The sequence below is a fragment of the Sus scrofa genome, unplaced genomic scaffold (assembly GCF_000003025.6).
Source record: "Sus scrofa isolate TJ Tabasco breed Duroc unplaced genomic scaffold, Sscrofa11.1 Contig53, whole genome shotgun sequence".
Lineage (NCBI taxonomy): Eukaryota > Metazoa > Chordata > Mammalia > Artiodactyla > Suidae > Sus > Sus scrofa.
This window is the reverse complement of record NW_018085237.1, coordinates 628462-648887: the sequence shown is the minus strand read 5'-3', so window position 1 is coordinate 648887 and position 20426 is coordinate 628462. Positions and strand designations below refer to the sequence as shown.

The 20426-nt window shown below is 37.2% G+C and overlaps 1 pseudogene; it reads right to left on the bottom strand.

The window, feature by feature from the left end:
• Positions 1-17650: 17650 nt before the first annotated feature.
• Positions 17651-18590, bottom strand: LOC100152938 (annotated as a pseudogene).
• Positions 18591-20426: the final 1836 nt, after the last annotated feature.

The window sequence follows — 20426 nt, the reverse complement described above, 5'->3', positions numbered from 1 at the left end:
ATAGAACGTAATTCTCTTGAGATTCCTTTATGCTTCTCTATGTATTGATCATTTGTTCCTTTATTGTTGCTGAGTAGTATTTCATGTTTTTCATGATAATTTGTTGAAACATTCACTCATTAATAGATATATGGGTTCCTTCCACTTTTCAACTATGACGAATAAAACTTCCAGGATCCCTCACTTAATGATGATTCTATTGTAGGCACTAAATTTTTCCTCCATGCTTCTATGTTCTTTTGGCTAGTTTAATAATCAAAGGTTCCAAAACTGGTCATATGACTGATTAACAGAAGAAAAACAACAAAATTCACTTTTTTTACATGAAGAGGCTCTATAATTTCTGGACCTGGAAAGTGACTGAAGCTAAGCTGTTTATATATCTTTTTAGACAAAGAATGACATGAAGATTTGACAAAATCAAAGGGTTTTTGCTTGGGGTAGTAAATTAATGAAAAAGTAACAAATGTGTTTATACAGCTTTCTTGCACAGAACCTATTATCTCCTGTGATAAGGATATCCTTCATCCTCCAAGAATAGGGGGGATATCTCCCTATGGGAGCTTTATTTCCTGCTCTCAGGAGAACAAAGGAGGGTTAGTGTGTTCACCTTGATGTTTTTGAAGTATCTTAAATTTGAAATTATCAATATGTCACCATGCCACCTTTTGGGGTGGTATGTTCCAAGCCCCATTAATATCGATGTAAATTTTCAGTCCCTTGGGATGAGTATCTAACAGTGTGGTCGGTAGTTTGATTTAACCATGATGAAATACGTTTTATCAATGTGTACCTTTAAGGATTATGCTTTTGGTGTCCTGTATATAAAGTCTTCACCAGATCTAGGTCCTAGAAAGAAATTTCTCCCTATTTTTTTTAATCTAACTGTTTTATACTTTAGCATTTTACAGTTGTTCTTCATGTTGTATTAATTTTTGTATAAGGCTTACGTCAATATTATTTGTTTGTTTGTTTTTGCCTTTGTATTTCCAATTACCTCAGCACCACGTTTTTAAAAGTTTACCTTCCTTCTATGGAATCACCTTTGCATCTTTATGAGAAATTAGTTGAACTGTTTGTGAAGATCTATTTCTGTGTTGCCTATTCTGTTTCATTAATTTATGTAGTTGTATTTCTACCAATATCAAACAGTCTTGACTACTGTGGTTATATAGTCAATCTCAACATAAAGGAGATTTGTTTCTTCCTTGCTATGTTACATTCTAAAATGTATTTATGACAGGTCTTTGACCTCTGAATAAAATTCAGTATAAAATTGCCTCTACAATAAATCTTGCTGGGAATATATTTAGGTTTACATTAAATCTATAGATCAGTTTGGGAAGAATTTAAGTATGCTGATTTAAGTAAATATACTTTCTAAATCATTCAGATTTTCTCTGGCTTCTTTAATCAATATTCTGTACCTTCTGGCATATGGATGCTGTATATATTTTGTTAGTTTCTATGTACATAGTTTATTAGATGTAGAGTGATTGTAAATATATATATATATATATATATTATATATAGGTATTATTCACATTACCTTTCTGAACTCACATTTTTGCTCCAGGTTGTTTTTTTTTTTCCTTCAGATTTGTCGAGAGATTTTCTATTAGATAACAAATCTTTTGTTATCTAATGCCTTCATTTCTTTCTTTTCAAGTTCTACGGAGTTTATGTTGTTTTCTTTTTTTTGCACTTTCTGGGAATTCCTATTTATTTGCTTTGTCTAATTATAGATGAATTTGCATTTTGAGATTTTTTTTGGTAAGCATAATTATAAAATGTTTGTTCTTTTTATTCTTCCATCTTTTATTCAGCACAGTTATTTTTAAATCATTCATATTTTGTGGCACCAACAACTCGTTACTTTTTATAGCTAGTGGCTTTCCCCTGCTTGGATACCCCACCATCTGTCTATCCATTCTCAAGTCAATAAATATTTGGCATGTTTCTGGGTTTGGGCCACTCCAAAGAGACTTCAATAAAGCTGAAGAGGGAAAAAGGCCTTCTTTAATGTCTTAAGTGCTCTAGATTTTTAACAGACTTTTTTAGGCCAGCCAAGACCAATATCCACCATGAGACTTTGTATTTAATACCTATAGATTTGGGCGAATTCTTCTATTTATCTCTTCTTGAGGTCTCTAAAGTACACTGAATCTCCTGATGCTTCTAGGATGTGAAATTTTAAACTCAAGCAGAAAACTGAGAACACTGTAAGCCACTGGTATTTCTGTTAGATCAGGCAGTTGGCTAGATATGAGCAGAGAAATGGGGGGGCATGGGCCAAATGGTAGGAAACTGTACATCTTGTGAACAGGGGGGTCCTTGGACAGACTGAGAAAAGCAGGAACATCCAAACTGACAGGGAGTCACAAATTTGGGGTGGCCAGGGGGCAGACAAACCCATGTGGGCAAAGGCATCCATTTCTCATGCATCATTATGATAACATAATAATAAAATTATCTATGCAGATAAGAAGTACCCATCCTGCACTGATGCCCATGACACTTCTGATAAAGATTAAATAAGGAAAAAAATGCTTCCTCCCCTTGGGGAGGTGGAACTGGAATGAAAATTGGGAAGTACAACCCCTACCTTCTCTTTCCTCGGTGAATATACCACCCATTCATTTTCACATCCCATAAAACCAGTTTGCCAAAGAAATTCAAGGCAGCTACTCACCTGAATCTGCCTGATACACCTTGAGAGTTACTATCATTTCATAATATGTTCACTTCGCTTTCTTGACCTCCTTGTCTCCTCTCTGAATTCTTTTCATAAGCAGACAAGACCCCATTCTCTGGTAACAACTTGAGAGGTCTTTGTAAATATTGTGTCCATTAAGTTAATCTTAGTTCCTTAAATCTCTCTGATCACATCTGAAAGTAAAACATTCCAGTTGAAGCTTTGGCAATATAAACAATGCTTTCAATCATGTACTGTTACAAGGAAACAGAATCTTACTGCATGCATGTGAATGACTATATTGGCATAAGAGTAAAAATACTCAAGAGTCTCTGAAATTTGGAGGGATATGGTAGGGAGAGAAAGATAAATGTTTCTATTTTGTTTATACAAATATAATCTTCTAGGTTTCTATAAGCTGTAGAGAGCATATGTGAAAAAAGACTGTGGACAAAGAATGCCACCTGCCACATCAGTAAACAAAGAATGTTGTGGACACGGTAGCTACCCCCTTACACTGAGGATTCATGATGGAGAAATAGAATACTGACCATAGCTAGTTAAGGTGCATATCAAAGGAATAATCTCAATGAGCCAAGACTCTTGCATAGCCCCATACATAGTAAATTGCTAAATTCATTATCATATGATGTCGTTTTCTTTAATTAACAGTCATCTTTTGATGCTCCAACTACATTTTTCTCTTTTTTTTTTTCTTTTTTGCAGAAAATTCTGTATAACCTGGATCCTCCCTTACCTCTTAGAAACAGTCCCTCAGAGTTATCTGAGAGTCTATCTCCCTGGCTTAAGTTCTCTGTATGTCTGCTGAATAAAATGTAATTCTCAACTTTTTAGTTGTGCATTATTCTTTTCAGTTGACAAAGGGTTTCTTATATCTGGAAAATAAAGCATTAAAGAACTAGCAATTCTTTCAACAAAAAGTCATAAATTGTAATCATTCTAATCAGTGAATTAATAGTCCAATGTGATTAATTCTTATTCTGCTTGATCTTAAGTTAGTAATTTAAATTTTTTCTTTTTTTAGAAAAAGCAGAGTAAAACAATGACTATCCATGCATAATAGAAGAATTAAAATTGCCATGGTCAAAAATCTGATAAGAATTTATTTAGATACAATAATAATTAATTTTGGTTATTTCTGGTACAATATTGTAGAATAATGACTGGAAATATGGCTGACATTATCCGGAGGTAGAAAAATATTACTTATATATAACATATCCTTATAGTCATACATAAAAACAGAAGCAGAGATCTTATAGTCTTTATTAAAATGTTTAGACTAGTGTCAGATGCAAAACAAGAGTTTATACAAGAACTGTTGGACTCAAACAGTTTTCATGCATATAGAACAAGTTAAATTTATCTATTCAGATGGCCAGTGCTTTTTTTAATATTTAAGGGGATGGTAGGTAACCTGTCCTTGATAGGTAATTTAAGGGGGTTGTGGACTAAACTTTGCAGTATAAACCAATACATTATTTGTGGAAATGGTCCCAACATGTTCACAAAGGGCTTAGAATGGGAAGGCCTGCACATTTTAGGTGACTTGCCCAAAGCTATTTCCTTACTATCAGGGTGCATATAATCCTCATGCTGGCTTTTTTTTTTTTTTTCAACCTGACTTTACCATAGGTGCAATAGGATATTTATTTAGGATGAGAATTTTCTTCAACCCTTTTAAATATAAAAGTCCAAGTCTCAAAAACAAAAAACAAAAAACAAACAAACAAAAAATATACCTCACAGATCCAAAAAAAATAAATAAAGTCCAAATCTTTAAAGATATACATTTTTAATGTGACTTCAAACTGGTAAGACTATTTAGTAATTAAAATCAATAAACTTTTCATGGTTTAACTATGGAAGCAAGAGACGTTCCCAAAGATGGGCAAAAGACCTAGATTCTTCCCCCACATACAGAGTTCCTCCCAAAGACAGCCTAAGAAAACAAAGGTTTTTGTGTGCCTCCTGCCACAGAATGGCAAATCTGTGATGATAGTTAGGCAACCAGGGTTGGATTTTTTTGGAACTTACAAGGCAATGAAGATAAAAGTGACCAAGTTCCCTTATGAACTGAAACCCCTTTTTAAGACTAACTCCCCTGAGACCAGGCATGATCAGACAATGAGAAAGCCGCCTGTCACTTCCTGACTGCCCTCAACCAGCTGGCCAGCTTCCTGATGCAAGCCTGTCAACCTTCACCCTCAGTGGGTAGAAACCAGTAGGGACATTTCCCCTGGTTGCAAGCTCTCAGGACATAAAACAAGATGAAAGGAGCCCCTCGTTTATTGATTTTCTTCCTTATGACAAATGACACAAAAGACAGAGATAAAGGAAAACGACTCTTTCTGGGACTCCAACCATAAATTGGCAAAACCAAATTCACAAGGGTTACCATCCAAAGAATTAATTCCTATAAATAGTTTCCTGCTGTCAATCTGAATTTGGAAAAGGACAAGGGGAAATTTCTATCTTTCTCTATTAACTTAGCACTGCAAACAATGATCTGAGAGGATGACATGGTTGAGAATTTTTACCTTTGGTGGCCTTAGTCAAATCGCAGGACCTCTCAGGTGCAGCCTCCCAGGGATTTGGGTCTCAGTCAATTCTATCCCTTCCCTGTTACCAGAAATTGTAGGGGAGTAAACATTTCTTTCTTTCTCTTTCTTTTTTTAACCTCTTAAAATGTACAAATGAGCCTAAGAATTAAGCTGACATAAGAGACAACAAGACTAACCCATATACACATTTTATTTAATAATTTTACATGCATATAGGTGTCATCATAAGAAAAATTAATACCCAAGAAATATGTAAGTCTAAGTGCTTTTATACTAGATTAACCAAGAGCAACAATTGCAGAAAAATTAATAAAATGGATGGGAACACTAAAGGCAAATCAGTGTAATTTTATTTATTTTTTATTTTTTTATACTTTTGTCTTTTTTTTTTTTTTTTTTTTTTTTTTTGCTATTTCTTGGGCTGCTCCCACGGCATATGGAGGTTCCTAGGTTAGGGGTCTAATCGGTGCTGTAGCCACCAGCCTATGACAGAGCCACAGCAACGCGGGATCCGAGCCACGTCTGCAACCTACACCACAGCTCATGGCAACGCCGGATCGTTAACCCACTGAGCAAGGGCAGGGACTGAACCCGCAACCGCATGGTTCCTAGTCGGATTCGTTAACCACTGCGCCACTACGGGAACTCCCTTTTTTTTTTTTTTTTTTTAAATCAGTGTAATTTTAATAGTGTTTTTCTGCACGTTTCTCTTGGCTTAAGTCTCCATCTCTGATGGTAAGGATTTTTTTTCTTCATTCCTTCTGGTATAGAGAGGGCATCTTTAACATGATAATTTAATCTCCTACTTTCATGAAAAAGAAAAGAGTTCAGAGTGTCCTTCCTGCACCTGCTATTTTTCATGTGTCTTTAACTCAAAATGATCAATGTGTTAAAATAACATATTTTGGAGTGATGTGTCCTGAACTCCGTCAGTTCTCATGTAAATTTGTACACAAGTCATAAGAAAATATTCTGTCCTTCCTCTATGGTAATGACATAGAAGTGAAATGGATGAATATTATGCTAAATACATGTTAAGTTTTGAAGACACTGATGCTTATAACAAACACGTTTGTTATTTTACTTTTTTCCCCCTAACAGTGTGCCAGCATTTCTGTGTCTCCATATACTCACCAACCTCAAAATACTCTAGGGGATATAAAATGTTATATTTTTTTCTTAATTTTATAGGGATATAATTGATTTACAGTGTTGTATTAACTTCAGGTGTATAGCAAGGTGAATCAGTTATACATGTACATATATCTATTCTTTTTTCCCACCTATGTTATTACAGAACATTGAGTAGACCTGCCTGTGCTATGCAGTAGGTCCTTGTTAGTTATATATTTTATATATATATTAGTGTGTATGTGTTAATCCCATCCTCTCAACTCATCCCTCCCCCCCAAATGTTTTAAACCGAATTTAATTAAGAATGATGTCCAGAAATTTTATGTGCATATTTACCATCTTTATATGTTATTTGGTGAAGTAATTTGTTCAAATGTCTTACCCATTCTGTCAGTACTATTATTTTTGTTTTGAGGTCTCTCTATGTATTATGGAACAAGCCTTTATGAGACAGATTACTTGAAGGTATTGTATCCTAAAATAAATATTGGTTTTACACCCTCTTAAATCTTTTGAGGAGTAAAGTGTTTAATTTTATTGAATGTAAGTAGCACTTTTTTATTTTATTGACTTTACTTTTGGTAGCTCAAGAAATTTTAAATATTTCAAGGTCATAAATGTTTTCTACTACATTTTCTCCTGACATTTTTGGACTTTTAAGTAGTACATTAACACCTAAAATCCATTTTCTGTGAATTTTTGTTGAAGTTATGGATCAATGTTCAATGTTTTGCATAAAGTGTATGTAATACTTAATCATCACCATTTGTTGAGAAGACCATCCTTTCTCCATGAAGTGACCTTTCTTCTTTGGCTTCATGAAATATTCATTGTTTGTATATGCATGAGCCTATTTCTGGTCTATCAGTATTGTTTCATTGACCTGTCAATTTTTATACCAGTACCACACTTTTTTTTAATAACCATAGCGTTAGAATAGGACTACACATTAGTTAGTATTTGTCTTACTGTTTAAAGTTAATTCTGCTATTTTAGCTTTTTTGCATTTGTTTATATGTTTTGGTTTCAGAGTCTCAATTCCTATCAAAAAATTATACCTGTTTGGATTTTTTGGGCTTGAATTCAGAAAGTGTGATATTTTAACAATATCAAATAACCCAGTAAAAAAAAATGGTAGAGCTTTCATTTGTTTAGGCCTTCAGTAATGTCTTTTAGGAATGTTTCTTAATTTTTAGTGTCCAGACCTTATATATATTTTCTTTTTCAGATTTACCTTTACATAGTTTATAATTGTGGTACATTTGTATTTTCTAATTTTTCATTGGTAGTACACAGAAATAAAAATTTTTATGTATACTATTTTTTTGAAACTGTACTAAATTCTCTTTTTTAGTTCAATCTTTTTTTCTGTAGATTCTATTTGATTTCCACCTGCACAATCTTGTCATGTACTAATAAATACAGTTTAACTTCCTCCTTTCAAAACTGGACTTTTTTTTTTTACTTTCCACATTGTGTACCTTTAGTACAATGGTGAATACAATTGGAAAGAAGAGACCTACTTGCCTTTTTCCTTGATTTAGTGAAAATGTGTTTGATATTTTAATATGGCATATATTTGATATAAGTTTTTCATTGGTCCCTTAGTCATGTTTAGGAAGTTACATCTAATCTAGCCTGGTTAAAATTTTTAATCCTAATGCATATTGGATCCTAAAATGTTTTGTTGCCTTTATTGGGAGAACAGAAAAAAATTCCTTATAAGTTTCTTAATATGGTGATTTTATTTTTGAATGTTAAACCATTTTGAGCTCAGCCAAACATGATACATTGTTTTTGTACATATTGCTAGATTTGATTTGCTAGAAATTTATTAGATTTGTTGCATAAATGATCTGGCTTATTTGCTCTCTTTTTTTCTTATAATGTTTTAATTAAATTAAATAATTTATTAAATTATTGTTTATTATAATAATTACTAATGTTTGTTTATAATTTAAAATTTTATAACATTGTTTATTATATTTTTTATATTTTATTACAATTTTTCTTATAATGCTTTAATTACATTAATGATTTATTATTTAATGTAATAATCATTGTTTATTATAATAATTAAAAATTCTAATATTCTTCATATCAAGTGAAATATTTCAATTATATACCAACTTCGGGTTTTAACTGCATAAATTGTTTAGTAATATTTAATCACATTTGCAAATATACATGCAATTTTTATCGAATGAATTATTTTTTTCAAATATCATTCAAATTTGTCTGCATGAAAATTTTTATTCCATGATAGTGGAAAAAGAAAACAGTTTAGTCTTTTTTTTTTTTTTTTTAATAATGTTTTTTATTTTCCCACTGTACAGCAGGGGGGTCAGGTTATCCTTACATGTATACATTACAATTACATTTTTTCCCCCACCCGTTCTTCTGTTGCAACATGAGTATCTACACATAGTTCTCAAAGCTATTCAGCAGGATCTCCTTGTAAATCTATTCTAAGTTGTGTCTGATAAGTCCAAGTTCCCGATCCCTCCCACTCCCTCCCCCTCCCATCAGGCAGCCAGAAGTCCCTTCTCCAAGTCCATGATTTTCTTTTCTGAGGAGATGTTCATTTGTGCTGGATATTAGATTCCAGTTATAAGTGGTATCATATGATGTTTGTCTTTGTCTTTGTGGCTCATTTCACTCAGTATGAGATTCTCTAGTTCCATCCATGTTGCTGCAAATGGCATGATGTCATTCGTTTTTATGGCTGAGTAGTATTCCATTGTGTATATATACCACCTCTTCCGAATCCAATCATCTGTCGATGGACATTTGGATTGTTTCCATGTCCTGGCTATTGTGAATGGTGCTGCAATGAACATGCGGGTGCATGTGTCTCTTTTAAGTAGAGTTTTGTCCGGATAGATGCCCAAGAGTGTGATTGCGGGATCATATGGAAGTTCTATGTATAGATTTCTAAGGTATCTCCAAACTGTTCTCCATAGTGGCTGTACCAGTTTACATTCCCACCAGCAGTGCAGGAGGGTTCCCTTTTCTCCACGGCCCCGCTAGCACTTGTTATTTGTGGATTTATGAATGATGGCCATTCTGACTGGTGTGAGGTGGTATCTCATGGTAGTTATGATTTGCATTTCTCTTATAATCAGCGATGTTGAGCATTTTTTCATGTGTTTGTTGGCCATCTGTATATCTTCCTTGGAGAAATGTCTATTCAGGTCTTTTGCCCATTTTTCCATTGCTTGATTGGTTTTGTTGCTGTTGAGTTGTTTAAGTTGCTTATATATTCTAGAGATTAAGCCCTTGTCAGTTGCATCATTTGAAGCTGTTTTCTCCCATTCTGTAAGTTGTCTTTTTGTTTTCTTTTTGGTTTCCTTTGCTGTGCAAAAGCTTTTCAGTTTGATGAGGTCCCATGGGTTTATTTTTGCTCTAATTTCTATTGCTTTAGGAGACTGACGTGAGAAAATGTTCCTGATGTTGATGTCAGAGAGTGTTTTGCCTATGTTTTCTTCTAGGAGTTTGATGGTGTCCTGTCGTATATTTAAGCCTTTCAGCCATTTGGAGTTTATTTTTGTGCATGGTGTGAGGGTGTGTTCTAGTTTCATTGCTTTGAATGTTGCTGTCCAGGTTTCCCAGCAATGCTTGCTGAATAGACTTTCTTTTTCCCATTTTATGTTCTTGCCTCCCTTGTCAAAGATTAATTGACCATAGGTGTCAGGGTTTATTTCCGGATTCTCTGCTCTGTTCCATTGGTCTGTCTGTCTGTTTTGGTACCAGTACCACACTGTTTTGATGACTGTGGCTTTGTAGTATTTCTTGAAGTCTGGGAGAGTTATGCCTCCTGCTTGGTTTTTGTTTCTCAGGATTGCTTTGGCGATTCTGGGTCTTTTGCTGTTCCGTATAAATGTTTGGATTGTTTGTTCTAGTTCTGTGAAAAATGTCATGGGTAATTTGATAGGGATTGCATTGAATCTGTAGATTGCTTTGGGTAGGATGGCCATTTTTACAATATTGATTTTCCCAATCCAGGAACATGGAATATCTTTCCATTTCTTTACATCTTCTTTGATTTCTTTGGTTAAAGTATTATAGTTCTCGACATAGAAGCCCTTTACCTCCTTGGTCAGGTGTATTCCGAGGTATTTGATTTGTGAGGTGTAATTTTAAAAGGTATTGAGTTTTTATGCTCCTTTTCTAATATTTCATTGCTGGTATACAGAAATGTGACTAACTTCTGAATGTTAATCTTACAGCCTGCTACTTTGCTGAATTTATTAATCAGTTCAAGTAGTTTTGGGGTTGAGTCCTTAGGGTTTTCTAGGTATAGAATCATGTCATCTGCATACAGTGACAGTTTGATCTCTTCTCTTCCTATATGGATGCCTTTGATTTCTTTTGTTTGTCTAATTGCTGTGGCTAGGACTTCCAAACTATGTTGAAGAGCAGTGGTGAGAGTGGGCATCCCTGTCTTGTTCCAGATTTGAGTGAGAAGGCTTTCAGTGTTTCCCCATTGAGTATTATATTTGCTGTGGGTTTATCATAAATGGCTTTGATTCTATTCAGGAATGTTCCCTCTATACCCACTTTGGCGACGATCTTGATCATGAATGGATGTTGGAGTTTGTCAAACGCTTTTTCTGCGTCTATTGAGATGATCATATGATTTTTGACTTTTCTTTTGTTAATGTGGTGTATGATGCTGATTGATTTGCGTATGTTGAACCATCCTTGTGAACCTGGGATGAACCCAACCTGGTCATGGTGTATAATTTTTTTGGTATGTTGTTGGATTCGGTTGGCTAAGATTTTGTTGAGAATTTTTGCATCTATATTCATCAATGATATTGGGTGATAGTTTTCTTTTTTGGTGGTATCTCTGCCTGGTTTTGGAATGAGGGTGAGGGTGGCATCATAGAATGTCTTTGGGAGTATTCCTTCTTCTTCAACCTTTTGAAAGAGTTTCAGGAGGATGGGCACCAATTCCTCTTTATATGTTTGATAGAATTCGCCTGTGAAGCCATCTGGTCCTGGACTTTTATTTGTAGGGAGTGATTTTATGACCTCTTCAATTTCATTCTAGTGATCGGTCTGTTCAGTTGGTTTGTTTCTGCTTGATTCAGTTTTGGCAAGCTGTACGATTCTAGAAAATTGTCCATTTCTTCCAGACTGTCAAACTTGTTGCCATACAGTTGTTCATAGTATTCTCTTATGGTTTTTTGTATTTCTGCTGTATCCGTTGTGATTTCCCCTTTTTCATTTCTAATTTTGGTGATTTGGGTTCTTTCTCTCCTCTTTTTAGTGAGTCTGGCCAGGGGTTTGTCAATTTTGTTCACCTTTTCAAAGAACCAGCTCTTGGTTTTATTAAATTTCTCTATTGTTTTTTGAGTCTCTATTTTATTGATTTCTTCTTTGATCTTTATAATTTCCTTCCTTCTTCTGACTTTAGGTCTTTTTTGTTCTCCTTTTTCTAATTCATTTAGGTGGAGGGTTAAGTTGTCAATTTGGGATCTTTCTTCTTTTTTGAGAAAGGCCTGGATTGCTATAAATTTCCCTCTGAGCACTGCTTTTGCAGCATCCCATAGCTTTTGAGAGGTTGTGTCTTCATTATCATTTGTTTCAAGGTAGTTTTTAATTTCCTTCTTGATTTCCTCATTGACCCATTGATTTCCTCATTGGTTTTTTAGTAGCATGTTGTTTAGTCTCCATGTAGTAGGTTTTTTCTCTTTCCTTTTCCCATGGTTGATTTCTAATTTCATGGCATTGTGGTCAGAGAAGATACTTGAGATAATTTCTATGCTCCTAAATTTGTTGAGGTTAGCTTTGTGTCCCAATATGTGGTCGATTCTTGAGAATGTTCCATGAGCATTTGAGAAGAATGCGTATTCTGACTTTTTTGGAAGTAGTGTCCTGAAGATATCAATGAAGTCTAACGTTTCTATTGTTTCCTTTAGGATCTCTGTTGCTTTATTGGTTTTCTGTCTAGAGGATCTGTCCATTGATGTGAGGGGCGTATTAAGGTCTCCTACTATGATTGTATTCTCATCAATTTCTCCCTTTATATCTGTTAATATTTGTTGTATGTATCTGGGTGCTCCTGTATTTGTGGCATATATGTTGACGATAGTAACATCCTCTCCTTGGATGGATCCCTTAATCATTAAGTAGTGTCCTTCTTTGTCTTTCTTTTTGTCCTTTGTTTTAAAGTCTATTTTGTCTGATATGAACATTGTGACTCCTGCTAATCTGTCATGTCTAATGGCGTGAAATGTTTTTCCCCACCCTTTCACTTTCAATCTATATGTATCTTTTGTCCTAAGGTGAGTTTAATGTAGGCAGCATATTGAAGGTTTTTGCCTTTTTATCCACTCAGCCCCTCTGTGTGTGTCTATTGATTGGGGCATTCAGTCCATTGATATTTAAGGTGATAATTGATAGATGATTATTTATTGCCATTTGAACCTTGTGTTCCAGTTGATTCTATGGTTCTCCATTCTTCCTATCTTTTTTTTTTTTTTTTGGTTGGATGGTCTCCTGTTATTATCTGCTTGAGTGTATTTTTTTTCATTTTTTGCAAATGCAATATTTGCTTTTGGCTTGTGGTTGCCCTGTTTTTTCAGTATGTTAACCCCTTGCTATAATTGTGTGTTTTAGCCTGATGGTCCTGTAAGTTCAAACACTTCATTACTATATTAAAATTAAGAAGAGAAACATACAAACAAACAAACAAATAGGGTTATTTACTTCCTAACATACCTTGCCCACATTTTATGGTTTTGATGACTCTTTTTTATTTTTTTCTTTTTAATTTTATTTTGATTGAAGCATGTTCATGATTAAATCTCTATGCTGGCTTATTTGAGTGACTGCTCTTTGATTGCGGTTTCCTCAGTCCTAGTTCTTCCTCTTCTTCTTTTTTTTTTTTCTTTTCTTTTTTCTTCCCTTTCCTTCCTTTCTTTTTGGTTTAGAGAAGCCCTTTCAATATTTCCTTTAACCTGGGTTTTGTGTTGCTGTATTCTTTAAGTTTTTGTTTGTTGGGAAAAATTTTTATTTCCCCTTCTATTTTAAATGATATTCTTGCTGGATAGAGTATTCTAGGTTGCATATTTTTCCTTTTAGCACTTTAAATATCTCTTGCCATTCCCTCCTGGCCTGTAGTGTTTCTGTAGAGAAATCAGCTGATATTCTTATGGGGGTTCCCTTGTAGGTAACGTTCTGTTTTTCTCTTGCTGCCTTTAGGATCCTCTCTTTATCACTAACTTTTGCCATTTTTATTATGATGTGTCTTGGTGTGGTTCTGTTTGGTTCAGTTTGTTTGGGGCCCTCTGTGCGTCTTGTATCTTGAACCCAGGATCCTTTAGATATGGGAAGTTTCCAGCGATAATTTCTTCAAATATATTTTCTACCCCCTTATCTTTTACTCCCTTATCTTTTTCTACTTCTTCTGGAATTCCTTTTATGCGTAGATTGGCCCGCTTTATATTATCCCATAGGTCTCTTATATTGCTTTCCAGTTTTTTGATTCCGATTTCTGTCTGCTGACCGGATTGGGTGATTTCCATTATTCCATCTTCCATATCACTGATTCGTTCTTCTGCATTATTCATTCTGGTTTTTACGGCCCTTAGTTCAGTTTGCATCTCTGCAAATGAATGTTCTAGTTTTTCTTGGCTCCTCCTTATATTTTCTAGCTCCTTTCTGAGGGTATCTGCATTACTGTTCATATCTTCTCTTAATTCCTTCAGTATTTTCAGTATTTCTCTTTTGAATTCCAGGTCTGTCAGACTGCCGAGATCTGTTTCATTGTTGACTGTTTTAGGTGAGTTCTCCTGTTGGTTTGACTGGGGGTGGTTTCTCAGCTTCTTTATCTTGCTTGTTGTTTTCTCTCTCCTGAGGGAGTTGTCCTCTCCGTTGTTGGGCAGTGTTTGCCTTTTCACTGCCGTGGAATATTTCCTGAGGGCTGGCGTTGTTGGTCAATCGTTTTTGAGGCAGTTTGGCTTTTCTGGAGTGTTGATGGTGCTAACAGTGTTTCGTTGAAGCAAAGGAGGACTTCCTGAGGGCAGACAGGAGTGGGAGCTCCACACCTCGATGGTAGCAGATTTCTCTTGGTCATGCAGAGCTTGCTCTGGTGTTTTTAGGCTGTGGGGTTCTTGCAGGAGATTGGCGGTGTTGTGCAGCTGTTCCTCAGGAGTGCAGCCCCCCCTGGGGGCTGGAACAGCTATCTGGGTCACTGAGAACCTAAGAGGCTCTTCCCTAGGGCAGCCCAACTCAGAAGGACGGCCTGAGAATGTAGTCGGATCTTTTCACAGTCTGGCCGAGCTTGTTGCAGCTTTTCTGGGCAGCAGGGGCTCTTCCAGGGGGCTGGTGGTGCTGAGCAGCTATTCCGCGGGAGTGGGGCACCCCCTGGGGGCTTGTGCGGGTAGCAGGGCCACTGGAAACCCAAGAGGCTCCTCCCCAGGGCAGCCCGATTCAGAAAGACCGTCTGAGATCTTTTCCCGGCTTGGCCAAGCTTGTTGCAGCTTTTCTGGGCTGCAGGGGTTCATGCTTGGAGCTGGCAGTCCTATGCAGCTGCTCCACTAGGTCTCGGCACCCCCCTGGGGGCTTGGGCGGGTAGCAGGGTCGTTGCAGACCCAAGCGGCTCATCCCCAGGGCAGCCCAACTCAGAAATACTGTCTGAGATCTTTTCCTGACTCAGCCAGGCTTGTTGCAGCTTTTCTGGGCTGCAGGGGGTCCTGCCGGGAGCTGGCAGTCCTATGCAGCTGATCGAATAGGGCACCCCTGGGGGCTTGGACGGGTAGCAGGGCCACTGGAAACCCAAGAGGCTCCTCCCCAGGGCAGCCTTACTCAGAAAAACCGTCTGAGATCTTTTCCCGACTCGGCCAGGCTTGTTGCAGCTTTTCTGGGCTGCAGGGGTTCCTGCCTGGAGCTGGCAGTCCTATGCAGCTGATCCTCTAGAGCTTGGCACCCCCTGGGGGCTTGGGCTGGTAGCAGGGCTGCTGGAAATCCAAGAGGCTCCTCCCCAGGGCAGCCCAACTCAGAAAAACTGTCCGAGAATTAGTCAGATCTATTCACGGCCTGGCTAGGCTTGTTCTAGCTTTTCTGGGCTGCAAGCATTTTCTTGGGGGCTGGTGGTGTTTGGTGCTGCTCTGTGGAAGTGTAGCCCCTCCAAAGGGCAAGCAGGCCTGTGCAGGGACAGCCCCTGCGGTGGTAGGCTTCAGGCAATTGTTGAGGCCAGCCCTCCTGGATGGCAGGCAGCCCCAGGTTCGGCGAGAGCATAGGGGGTGGGGGGGTGGGGGGAGGGGATGCACTGGGAAGCACAGCTTTCAGCTAGCTAGCGGGCCTGTAAGCTTGCTGTGGCGTGGGGGGTATTCTATGGGGACCCACCCCTTCTTCTCTCCCCTCCCCAGCATGGGCGCAGACCAGGCTCTTCTCCCAGGTTCCCTCTGATGCAGCTTTCCACTTCCCCGCCCCTAGCGTATTGCTCCCTTCCTCTGCAACAGCTTTGTTTTCTAGTCTCCCAGGCAGTCTCTGCCCCATCAAATGGTTTCTAGACCTCCCAAGCAGTTTCCACTCCGCCCCGCCCCCCAGCCCATTCTCAGGGTCTAACTTCTGGAGCCAAGATCTCGGTGCCCAGCCCACATCCAGGCATCCCCAGTCCCTTTCTTGAGGACTAACCTTCGGAGGCGAGGTCTCGGTCCCAGCCCCCACCTAGGCATCCCCTGGCCCTTTCCTGGAGACTAACTTCTGGAGCCAAGGATTCGGTGCCCAGCCCCCACCCAGGCATCTCAATTTTTGGCGACTGTGACAGTAGTTCAGATGGTCAGTTCGGTTCTTGATCGGCTTTTCCGTACTCCAACTTACTGCTACACTCTTCTCTGCATCTGGGGATTCCTCCAGTTCATTTGATCTTTCCCCCATGTAGGTGACTTTCCAGGGTGTGGGATCCCTTTCTCCTCTGCAGTTCCCTTTCAGGAGCACCCGTCCCGCTCAGATTCACCTTCTCTCACTCTCCTCTTTTCTCCCGATCTGCCCAGTAATGTCACGAACTTCTTGCCATTATTGGAGTTTAGGTTCCTCTGCCAGCGATTGGTTGCTGTTCTGTGTGAGTCATTTATTCTGTAGATGTGCTTTTTTTGTTGTGTTTGTGGGAGAGGGTGAGCGTGTCCCCCTACTCCTCCACCATCTTGTCCTCTCTCCAGTTTAGTCTTTATAAGTTTCATGTTAAAAATACTCAAACAAAAAAGTGGAAATTTAGAAGGGGTAGGAGGATTTTTTTTTTCAGAAAACATAGCATACATACAGTTGCTACATATCTTATTACATTTTCACTAGAAATATAATATAGACCAAATCATGACATAATCTTCTTTGCTACCTATAGAGAGATGATAAAATATAAATCAAAAATTGGAAGCTTCCAAAAGAGACTCAAAAAATTTATCTGTTTTCCCCTCTCCAGCTTTACTGTGACATAATTGACAGATAATACAGTGTAAGTTTGAGGTCTGCATGTTGATTTGATACATTTATATAGTGCAATATGATTATAATTTAGCATTAGCTAACATCTCCATATCATATGAATACAATTTCTCTTTTTGTGGTGAGACTCTTTAAGACCTACACTCTGAGCAACTTTCAAATATGCAGTATAATATTGTTAACTACAATCAAAGACACATCTTAGTTGGTACATCCACTGGTATAGAGGAACAGATTGATTTAGATAAATAAGATATGCTGATGTTGTGAGCTACTGAATTTCTAAGTATGTTGAGTTAATATGTTTCCTAGGGTTCCTATATAAAAGTAACAGTGCTGATAAGAATAAAGCAGTATCCTAAGATCATCCATGTGGTATGGGAGCATTTGAAAAAATTCAGATGATGATGAGTTGAAATGAGACTCATTTGAACTCCCCTTTGGGATCTACTCTTATTCCCCACTCCACACAGCATACCCACTCTCCTGACGTACTCATTAATGTCCTAAGTCATTCTAAGTTATGATGACATTTACTTTATTTTTATAATTCACTTCTCCCTCTCAGAGAAGCACAGGCTTTTTCTTGTGTGTGTGTGTGTGTGTGTGTGTGTGTGTGTGTGTGTGTGGTCATGTAGGTAGTGTACACAAAAGTGTGACTAGCATATAGAAGACAATCTTGAAACATATGCAAATGCATTTTTGCATGCTATTCTTTTTAGAAACACTCAAAGTTTTAAACCCATAAGCTAATTTATAGTAGTCTTATTGTGCATAAGCTTTAAGAGAAAAAATTGCATAGTTTTTTCCACATCCTTTGTAGCTCATATTTTATATCTTTGTTTCTCAAGCTATAGATCAAGGGGTTTAACATGGGGATAATGAGGGTGTAAAATATAGAAGCCACTTTATCAGTGTCGAAGGAATGGCTGGACTCTGGTTGCACATACATAAATATCAGAGTCCCATAGAACATGGTGACCACTGTCAGGTGGGATCCACTGATTGAAAAAGCCTTGTGCCTACCTTCAGCAGAGTTCATCCTGAGAATGGCTTCAAGAATAAATAGGTAAGACACAAGCACTATCAGGAGGGATGAAATCAAATTAAAACCTGCTAAGATCAGAATAATTAGTTCAATTTCTTGTGTATTTGATCAGAGCAAAGATAACAAAGGGAGATTGTCACAGTAGAAATGCCTTATGACATTGTAGCCGCAGAAGGATAAATTAAAAATCTTGACAGTGACTAGAAGAGACACAAATGTGCTATAGAGATAGGGGATTGCCACCAGGACCCAACGTACCCTTTGTGACACGATGACAGTATAGAGCAGAGGGTGAAAAATGGCCACATAGCGGTCATAGGACATTGCTGACAGAAAAAAAGTTCACTAATAATGAACACAAGAAAGAATGCTAGTTGCAGAGCACAAAAATAATAGGAGATTGTATTTTGAGCAACAACAAAACTTTCTAACATTTTGGGTCCCACGGTGGTTGAATAACCAAGATCAGTGAGAGACAGGTGTCTGAGAAAGAAGTACATGGGTGTTTGGAGTCTGGCGTCCACCTTGGTGAGGATGACCATGCCCAAGTTGCCCCCCACTGAGATCATGTAGATGAGCAGGAACAGCCCAAATAATGGAGCCTGCGCTCAGGGTGGTCTGTGATTCCCATAAGGATGAATTCATTCAGCACTGTTCCACTGTGTTTTTCCATCCAGGTTTGCTGCAAAACCTATTCTGGATGGACACATCAGTATAGTCAATTGATTTTGTGTATTCTTTCCTCAGAGATGTCTTAGTATGCAAAGCTCACATAAAGAAGATTCATTTAAACCTTCCAATTTAGAATATTTGAAAATAAAACCATCAGCCTCATATTAAAATATACATAGAGATAGAAAGAGATATCAAAATAGATCTGTGGTTCTCTAAATTGGAATTATTTTACTCTCCAAAGAATAGTTTCCCACTGTCTAAAACCATTTTGGTTGTCACAATCAGGAATTGAGGTTCTATTGACTTCTAACAATTAAAGGTCAGCTCAGTATCTTACCATATCAAATATTCAAACCATAAAATTATTCAGCTAGTAGTCACAAGAATATCACATTGAGAAACCCTGAAGATATAGATATAGATGACTAGAAAAACAATTCATAAACATGGAAAACAAAGCAAAATCAAAATGAGTTAAAACAATATTAAAACTGCAGATATTAAGTTTATGGGTAATTATTTTACTATTGCTTAATTTTTTTTACAATTTATATGATACAATCACATAATGAGATTTATAAAATACCTCAATATTTGGGCATAAATCATATGCCAATTATATAATAAAAATTTCAAACAAAAACTCCATAAATTCATATCTGCTACTCAAATAATTATGCTATGAAATACTTTATGCCTTCAGGTGCTATTGGCTGAAAAGGTAGCACAACTGGCAGATATGAATAAATAGGAAACTATAATGGATCACTGTGGGAATTATTTTTGTTCATGTGGCAAAGTATACTAGGAGATAAATATATATACGTACAGTTTCTGTAGTACCTTCATTTATGATCTATACAAAGTGTTAATTTGGGCAAATAATGTAAGTCATCTAAAACTCTTATTCTCATATATAGTGCAAAACGTTGTGCGGATTTGGGGGAAAGATAAATGAAGATTCAATGATTCATTGAGGTTATCTTACCTGGAAATACTTCTCAAATATCAAGTACACATGCACTCTCTGAACTGTGACTTAACTTCGTTGTTAGTGCTATAGCGATGGAATGGGGAGGAATGGGTCAAGCAGAATGTAATACATGTGATTTATTTCGGTCACTGCTATACCTCCTATTCCACGATTAAACTGGAATGATAAATTTTTGTTTTGGGGATTGCTTATCTTGTAATTTTTAAATCTATTTTAATAGAACTTTAATAGAAGTTTTGTTTGTCTTTCTGCCATTTCTTGGGCTGCTCCTGTGGTATATGGAGGTTCCCAAACTAGGGGTTGACAGAGCCGTGGCCGCTGGCCTATGTCAGAGCCACAGCAATGCGGGATATGAGCCACATCTGCAACCTACACCACAGTTCATGGCAACGCTGGATCCTCAACCGACTGAGCAAGGCCAGGGATCGAACCTGCAACCCATGGTTCCTTGTCATATTTGTTAATCACTGAGCCACGACAGGAAATCCTAATATAAGTTTGTTGATGTAAATTGGCTTAAAATATTTTCCACTTACAGCATTTTCATTAAAATTGAAAGACACTAACTTGTATGTAACCAATCAGATACACTATGCTATGCAATAAACTAGTATAAAATCTGGGCCAATTGGGAGAAAAAGAGCTCACTGGCAGTTGTTTTACATACAAGATTTCATAAAAATTCCCATTGGATTAAGGGCTACAGTACTTTAAAAATATATTAAAAATCATGATGATACACAATACCTTAGAGACAAAATAAAATGCACCAAAGATGAGATATATGTGGATTCCAGAATTATATTTGAAATCCTACTGAACACTAAGCCCCGAAGAACT